The sequence below is a fragment of the Quercus lobata genome, chromosome 3 (assembly GCF_001633185.2).
Source record: "Quercus lobata isolate SW786 chromosome 3, ValleyOak3.0 Primary Assembly, whole genome shotgun sequence".
Lineage (NCBI taxonomy): Eukaryota > Viridiplantae > Streptophyta > Magnoliopsida > Fagales > Fagaceae > Quercus > Quercus lobata.
In genome coordinates this window covers 25890958-25899443 of record NC_044906.1, presented here as the reverse complement: position 1 = coordinate 25899443, position 8486 = coordinate 25890958, and positions in this window count along the sequence as shown.

The following is an 8486-nucleotide window of genomic DNA, read 5'->3' as shown; positions in this document are numbered from 1 at the left end:
GAAGCTATTAACACCGCTTGTCATACAGTTAATAGGGTGCACTTCAGACCCGGTACCAAGAAGACTCTATATGAGTTATGGAAAGGAAGGAAGTCGAATGTGAAGTACTTCAGGATCTTTGGAAGCACCTGTTTCATCCTCAAGGATAGAGAGAATGTGGGAAAGTTTGACTCTAGGAGTGATGAACGTATATTTTTGGGCTACTCCTCCATAAGCAAGGCTTATCGGGTATACAACAAGAGAACTATGAAGGTAATGGAGACAGTGAATGTTGTTATTGATGAGTCTTTAGATTCTAGTTCTCAGAAAGGTATTGAGGAGTTACCCAAAGAAATTCTTCCTCCTGAGCCAAATGAAGTTCAAGAACTTATTGAACAAGAACCTGCATCTCCAAGTACTCCTAGTACTCCTAGTGTTTTGGAAGATTCTGTAGACATACCCACTTCACCAGATTCTGAGTCTCATGAAGAGAAAAGACCTTCATCCAGGGTTAAATTAAATCATCCTCTAGAAGATATTGTGAGAAATATTAATGAACTCACATTAAGGAAACGAACTGTTGATAAATGTGTTGCTAACTTTGTGTCTTATTCTTGTTATCTATCACAGGTTGAACCCACAAAAGTTGAGGAAGCTCTTCAGGATGAAAGTTGGGTCAAAGCAATGCATGATGAACTTCTTCAGTTTCAGAGGAATGATGTTTGGACCTTGGTACCTAGACCGGAGGGTGAACACATCATTGGTACAAAGTGGATATTCCGTAATAAGACTGATAAGGAGGGCAATGTGATCCGCAACAAGGCTCGGCTTGTAGCTCAAGGATACTCACAAATGGAAGGAGTAGACTATGACGAAACATTTGCTCTAGTTGCCTGTATGGAGTCCATCAGAATTCTCCTTGCATTGGCTTGTCAATTAAAGTTCGAGCTTTATCAGATGGATGTAAAGACTGCCTTCTTAAATGGATTGCTCAAAGAAGACGTTTATGTGGCTCAACCAAAAGGATTTATTGATCCACATTTTCCAGATCATGTACTGTACCTCAAGAAGGCACTTTATGGGTTAAAGCAAGCCCCCAGAGCTTGGTATGATCGGCTTACAAAATACTTGATGTCACATGGGTTCACAAGAGGAAAGGTTGATCAGACTCTTTTCATCAAGAGAGAAGATGACGAGCTGATAGTTGCTTAAGTCTATGTTGACGACATCATCTTTGGATCAACTAAGAATGAACTTGCTCATGGTTTCTCAAAACTTATGCAGGTTGAGTTCGAGATAAGCATGATTGGAGAGCTAACTCACTTCCTTGGGTTGCAAATTCGTCAACAAGATTCAGGGATATTCCTATCTCAATCTAAATATGCTAAGAATCTTGTGAAAAAGTTTGGTTTAGAATCTGCTAATTCTGTCAGAACCCTAATGAGCTCAAATGTTAAACTCACTATTGACTTGTTAGGTAAAAGTGTTGATCCTTCTCTATATAGAAGCATGATAGGTAGTCTTCTTTACCTTACTACTAGTAGACCTGACATTAGTTACAGTGTAGGAGTGTGTGCTAGATATCAGGCTAATCCCAAAGAGTCTCATATGACTGCTTTAAAGAGAATCATAAAGTATGTCAAAACCACTGCTGAGTTTGATGTATGGTACAGCAAGGACACAAGTGATGTCCTAGTTGGGTACTCTGATGTTGATTGGGCTAGGAATGTTGATGATAGAAAGAGTACTTCAGGGGGTATGTAGGTAATATTCTTGTCTCTTGGATGAGTAAGAAGCAGAACTCCATCTCATTATCCACTGCAGAAGCTGAGTACATTGCTGCTGGTAGCTGTTGCACCCAACTCCTATGAATGGAAAAACTCCTCCATGATTATGGTATTTGTCAAGAACATCTCACTATCTATTGTGACAATACCAGTGCCATTAACATCTCTAAGAATCCGGTTCAACATTCCAGAACCAAACACATAGAAATTCGACATCACTTCATTAGGGAGCTTGTCGAAGATGGTACTCTTACTATTGAGTTTATTCACACTGATGATCAGAAGGCTGACCTGTTTACCAAACCTCTTGACAGTAAACGCTTCAAATTCCTTCGTCAAAACATTGGTATTATCTCCATGGGATGATCTTCCTCTTTTTTTTTTTCTTCTTCCTCATGCATCTGCATCTAGTTTTTATGTTTTGGGTGTTTAACATGTTTTTGTTTGGTTATTTTTCAGTTTTGCTTTGTTTTGTTTTTCATATAAAAAAAAAATTGAAATATCAGAAAAATACAAAAACAGTGTGTGTTTTGTGTACATTGGTACTTGTGTACCTTGGACGGCCATTGAAACAAAGTCTTCTAAACTTTGTATCTTTTGTAACTTAGATGAGCATCTCTATGCACAACTAAGTAAGTGAGCTTTGTGGCTCTTGTTTGTGATGAGTAAGATTAAGTTATCTTTTGTACTTAACACTCGTATCACTCTCTTTGATGGGAATGACTAAAAAATCCTAAGAGAAAGGCATTAATAACCATCTCACCACTATTTCCTGCCAATCATAATATGACACCTGTATGCTTCAGCATAGCAAAAGTGCAGTCTCAAAGACATTTGTGTGCTTAGGCATAGCAAAATTGGAATGTCAAATATCATTGGGTATTTCTTTTCTCTCTCTAATATGCCCATGCATGATATGCTTAAAAGAAAAATATGCAAAGAAAAATCAAAAGCAAAAAGATCAAAAATGCTTTAAATATGATTGCAAGCATGTATTCTAAGAGATGTGGGAGGTATAGAATGTACCTCAAAAGTGATAGTCCCCATCAAGCAGTTATGATTGTGTGTGAGTTAAAGTGATTTTCTCATATTTCAAATTGTCATAACATGTATATACTTATGCAATCTTGCGATGTTTTTCACACACAACACGCAATATTCTTTGCTATTCTTGATACATGTGCAGGTACAATGTGATTTGGCCATCACAAGGTTTTACATGTGTTAATGTATGCTCACTAAACTGTCTTGACTTGTTTTTGAAATATAAAATTGGTTAGACTTGTTTAGTGTGTGTGTGTGTTTTGAAAATCCATGTGCTTAAAATTTTAATTGAGAGATGATTTTGAGAGCTTAATATGTTGATTGGATCGTTGGTTGAGTTACATGTTGGATTGCATTCATATTCATGTTTTTCACATCTCGAAAAACTGTTTTTAAAAGCTGGCTCGACACCTCCTCGATACCTAGCTAGCTATCGAGCTTCTTAAGCTTTTTCTTATCACGATCTCGCCAGCACTTCGATACCTAGTGGATTGATCGAGAATGGGTCTGCATCCTCGATAGCTTCTCGATACCTAGTGGATCGATCGAGCTTCTATTTTTAGTTTTTGTTGAGTTGTTCCTCGATACCTCTTCGACACCTCAACTGTCGACGAGCTTTTTCTCGACACCTCCTCGACAGATATTTCGATACCTCTCGATACTTGCATCTATCGAGATTTACTGCCAGCACTATATAAGCCCCCTGTGCGATCCGGAACTCATTTCCTTCGATCTCTCTCTCGATACTTCTCTGTTTTCTCTCCCAAAACACTCTCATCTCACTCCAAACTTGGTTCCTTAAGGATTCTTCAAGCTTTTTCAAGAATTTCTTCCCTTGGTAAGCTTCTAATCCTTTCACATTCATGCATTTCATGTTTTGAAACCTAGGTTTTGGGGTTTTGAAAAATTTTGGGGTTTTTCAAAATTGATGAGTTATTATTGAAATTTAGGGATGGGTTTTCACTTAAATGAGTTTAAAACCTCATACATTGCATCACATTAGTATTATAATGGTATTGTCATGCATTTAGATGTGTGCTATCTGTTTGTGTGCTGATAGGATTGGATTGGGCTGAGCCCATGATGCAATTTCTTTTGCATGTCACATGTTCATGCATTTCCCATGCATACGTACTCTTTTTCAATATACTTGTTATATTTGATTTTGCTTGGGACTTTCCTGATTGTCATTTTTTCTCTCCCTCTCTGTTAGTTTACGTTAGTCGTGTCTATGACACCTAAGCGTAAATCCACTCCAGCCCGGAACCCTCTTCATTCCGGTGCTTCTTCATCATCTGATCCTACTCTGACTCATATCCGGTTGCATGATGATGATGCCTTCAAGGCATTTTTAGAGAACTTTTCTAAATGAGGCATTCATTTGGAACGCCAAGTCGTTCTGTCGGACTTTGCCGACACCAACCTTCCCTCTGTCATTCACAGTAGGGGATGGGAGTCACTGTGTGATGTCCCAGTCACCTGTCCTCTCGTGCTAATCCAGGAGTTTTACTCCAACATGCACGGGATTGGTCGTTCAGTACCTATTTTCTTCACTTGCGTTCGAGGTACGTGCATTCCTATTACACCACAACTTGTTGCGGATGTGCTTTGGGTCCCTTGGATAGAGTTTCCTGACTATCCTAGTTGTGAGCGTCTGAGGACTGTGTCTAGGGATGAGCTCATGTCTGCTTTTTGTGAGCGCCCTTTTGCTTGGGGTGAGCGTCTGTTTACACCAAGTTGACCTTTTGCTAAAAGTCCTAGATTTATGAACATGGTGATAACCTTTGTTTTGCATCCACTCTCTTGCTACAACTCCATTACAGAGCCTCGTGCTCGATTTTTGTTGTCGCTTCTTGAGCATCTTACTATAGATTTTCCTTCTCATTTCATTCTGTCTATTATAGATGTTCATCTAGATTTGGCGTCTCGTGATAAGCTCATCTTTCCTTCCGTTATCACAAGGATCTTACGCCATTTTTCTATTCCTTTTCCCTCTTCCGACCATTTCATCGTTATGTGTGCCATAGATTACGCTACCGTTAAACATAGTGAGGTCCAGCTTCGGTCGCGGTAGTCAGATTTAGCAGCTCCTTCCTCCCATTCAGCTCCATCTTATTTTGCTCCATCCACATCCGCTTTTCCCTCTTCTTCGAGTGATGTGACTTTAGAAGACATCATGGCGCAGTTGCAGCGCATGGATGCTCACCTAGATACACTATCTACGGAGTTGTATCAAGTAAACATTCATGTTGGTCGTATTGCATGGCGATAGGCATCCATGAGTGGTTTTGCTCCAGAGGCTACTCCTTCACCACCTTCTCCCGTGGCCTTTGCTTCTGAGGATGATGATGATGGTGATGACGATGATACTTCGGATGATGCTGATGGAGATGCTAGCTCTACCGATGAGATGTCTACTTGACACTCTTACCCTTTGTCATTCGTGACAAAAAGGGGAAGTAGTTTTGGTATGAGAGTAGTCTATCTTAGGGGGAGAGTTAGTAGAGGACCATTTTGTTAGGGGAAGTGTTGATACATTTTGAGGGATGTAGTGAGGATAGTATGTATCTCTTCTTTTCTTTATTTTTAAATACATTACTCTTGTACATGAGGTCTTGTGACCATTTATAGACATATATTGTGCTTATTTTCTTATTTATATTGATGTATGTTTTTCTTTCATCTACCTCTTCATGTGTTGTTTCTTTTCTTCCTTTATACACATGTTTCTTATACTTATATGCAATCTATTATTTCTGTTTCACACAAAGATGCATTGATGAGTTTTGTTTAAAGTGTTTCAGAAATACAGGTTGTCAAAGTCCACTTGCCATAAACTCTCTTCTTGCAAAGTTTTTCAAGAGTTTGTGTTAGGATAGGTTTTATTGTATTCAACAAGTGAATATGAGTTAAGTGATTTATAACTTCTCTCATATGTTCATTTGTTTGTTGTGGTTTTGTCACGGATTGCCAAAGGGGGAGATTGTTAGGACATATGTGTTTCACATATTAAGAACATATGTCATGATTTTATGTAATTGGCTTATCCTTTGACAAAACGCACTTTACTTGTATTTGGGTAGATTTAGGATGTGTTTAAATACTTCAAGAAACCATGTTTCAAGATCAAGTATTGAAGCCTTCAAGTCTGTCCAAGAAAACATGTTCATAGTGCAAAATCATTAAAGCTCGACAGCTGTATCTATCAAGCTTAAGAAAGCTGTTCTACATTCGGTGTGCTCGACACCTGCTCGACAACTGCTCGACACCTTTTATCTGTCGAGGTTTAAGATTTTCAGAATTCAAATATGATTTTCTTGGGATCCGTGAATTTGTCTTTGGGCTTTCTTTTCTCCTAACCCTAGACATATAAAAGGATTGTTTTAAGGGCCATCAAATAGTTCACAAGTTGCATAAGCATTGAGCAAACTCTGTTCAAGCAAATTGTGATCGGAGATGAAGTTCTTGCCCTAGTTCATCTCGTTTTCTTGAAGAAGTTGCTGTGTATGTGGACCGTAGGGTTTTGTGACCAAGCATCTTCGTGATTTTCATCGTGTGGATGAACTAAAGAACTTTGCAACCAACAACCTTCTTAGTTGGTGATTGAAGTCGTGTACTGGGATCCGCGCAATTGGTTAGTCACGTACTTGGGAGTCGTGCATTGAAAGGGGAACTGTCACTACAGAACAAGTCCAATTGGGTATTGGGGTAAGGGTTCAACTGTAGGTTGGTAAGGTACTTGGGATTGCTTTACTTGTAACCGCTTGTTGTGATAATAGTGGAGTTTCGTGAGTGGTGACCTAAAAATCACCCAGTGGGGTTTTTTTTCCATTAGGTTTTCCCCATTCGTAAACAAATCACCGTGTTATTTATTTTCCACTACATAATTAGTTTATTGGTGATTTGTTTGTGCTACCATGCGTTTGCATGATAAATTGATTAATTAATAACTTGGCTAATTAATTAATTAATTTCGATCACAAGGGGTCATTCAGTTTGTGGCCTATCAGTGTCGATACCATATTTTGTTTGGCCCTAATTCATGCGTCAAAACAAAGACCAAAAAAATCAAAAGAATTAGAATGAAGGACCTCGACACTAGCTCGACACCTCTCGATCTATTGAGCTACGTAGATCTAGAAATCGCAAATTAGAATTTCAATAATGATGACTTGGATCACTAAGGTTTTGTTCACTAAACTCCTAGAGGGTATAAAAGCTTTATTCTAAAGTCATAAAAGACTTAGAGACTCAGATTAAAGAACTCATATATTTTTGGAGAAGCAATTGCATTCTTATGTGCCTTAGGATTTTGTAACTAAGTGCTTCCAGATCTTCAACGTGTATTGAAGTGAAGAACTTTGCATTCAAAAACAAACATCAGTTGTTGGGAAGTTTGTCACATATTGGGTCCGTGCAAAGGAAGAAGTCTCTATAAGATCAAGTCCAATTGGGTATTGGAGTGAAGGTTTAACTGTAAGTTGTTAATTTGGGATAGGCTAGGGTAGTGGTTAGATTCCTTGTATCTGTAACCCCTTGATTATCCGCTTGATTATTGATTAGTGGATTCTTGGGAGTGGTGACTTAAAAATCATGAAGTATGTTGAGAAAAAAAAAAGGTGTTATTGAAGACATGAAGATTGCACCAAGAAACAAGTGAGGAAAGTTGAAATAATGAACCTCGACAGTAGTCTTGACACAAGCTCGACACTAGTATCTATTGAGATTAAATGAAGGACCTCTACACTAGCTTAACACCTCTCAATATATCGAGCTACGTAGATCTAGAAGTCACGAATCAGAATTCCGGCCCATGATGACTTGGACTACTAAGGTTTTGTTCCCTAAACTCCTGGAGGGTATAAAAGCTTTTTTTTTTTTTTTTAAAGTCATCAAAGACACAAAGACTCAGATTAGAGAACTCATATACTTTTGGAGAAGCAACTCCATTTTATGCCCCTTAGGGGTTTTGTAACCAAGTGCTTCCTAATCTTCAACGTGTATTGAAGTAAAGAACTTTGCATCCAACAACAAACATCAATTGCTGAGAAGTTAGTCACGATCTGGGATTCGTGCAAAGGAAGAAGTTTCTATAATATCAAGGCCAATTTAGTATTGAAATGAGTGTTCAACTGTAAGTTGTTATTTTGGGATAGACTAGGGTAGTTGTAAAATTCCTTGTATCTATAACCGCTTGATTATTAATTAGTGGATTCTTGGGAGTGGTGACCTAAAAATCATCTGGTGGAGTCTTTGCCTTGCGAGAGGTTTTCCCCTATAGTCAACAAATCACTGTGTCAAATTTAATTTCCATTGCACTTTAGTTTATTTGGTGATTTTTTTGTGCCTCCATGATTTATATGTAATTTGACTAATTAATCAATTTGGAAAATTGTATTAATTAACTGGGGTCAATTTATAACCTAACATGTAATTTTCTTATTGGCTCTAGTTTTCCTAACCATGATGTTAAGATTAGAATAAAAGGAAAATAGAAAATAAAGAAAAATCAAGGGCAGACTGCATTAAAGTGGGTTAGAGCACAAAAATCTCAATAAATATCAATCTATATGATGCATGCTCTAATGCATAGAAATTTGTTCAGTTTTACTTTAGAAACCATCAATTAACTTGAACATAGAGTTTTAGTCCAAAAACCCCAAATTTTGAAATACC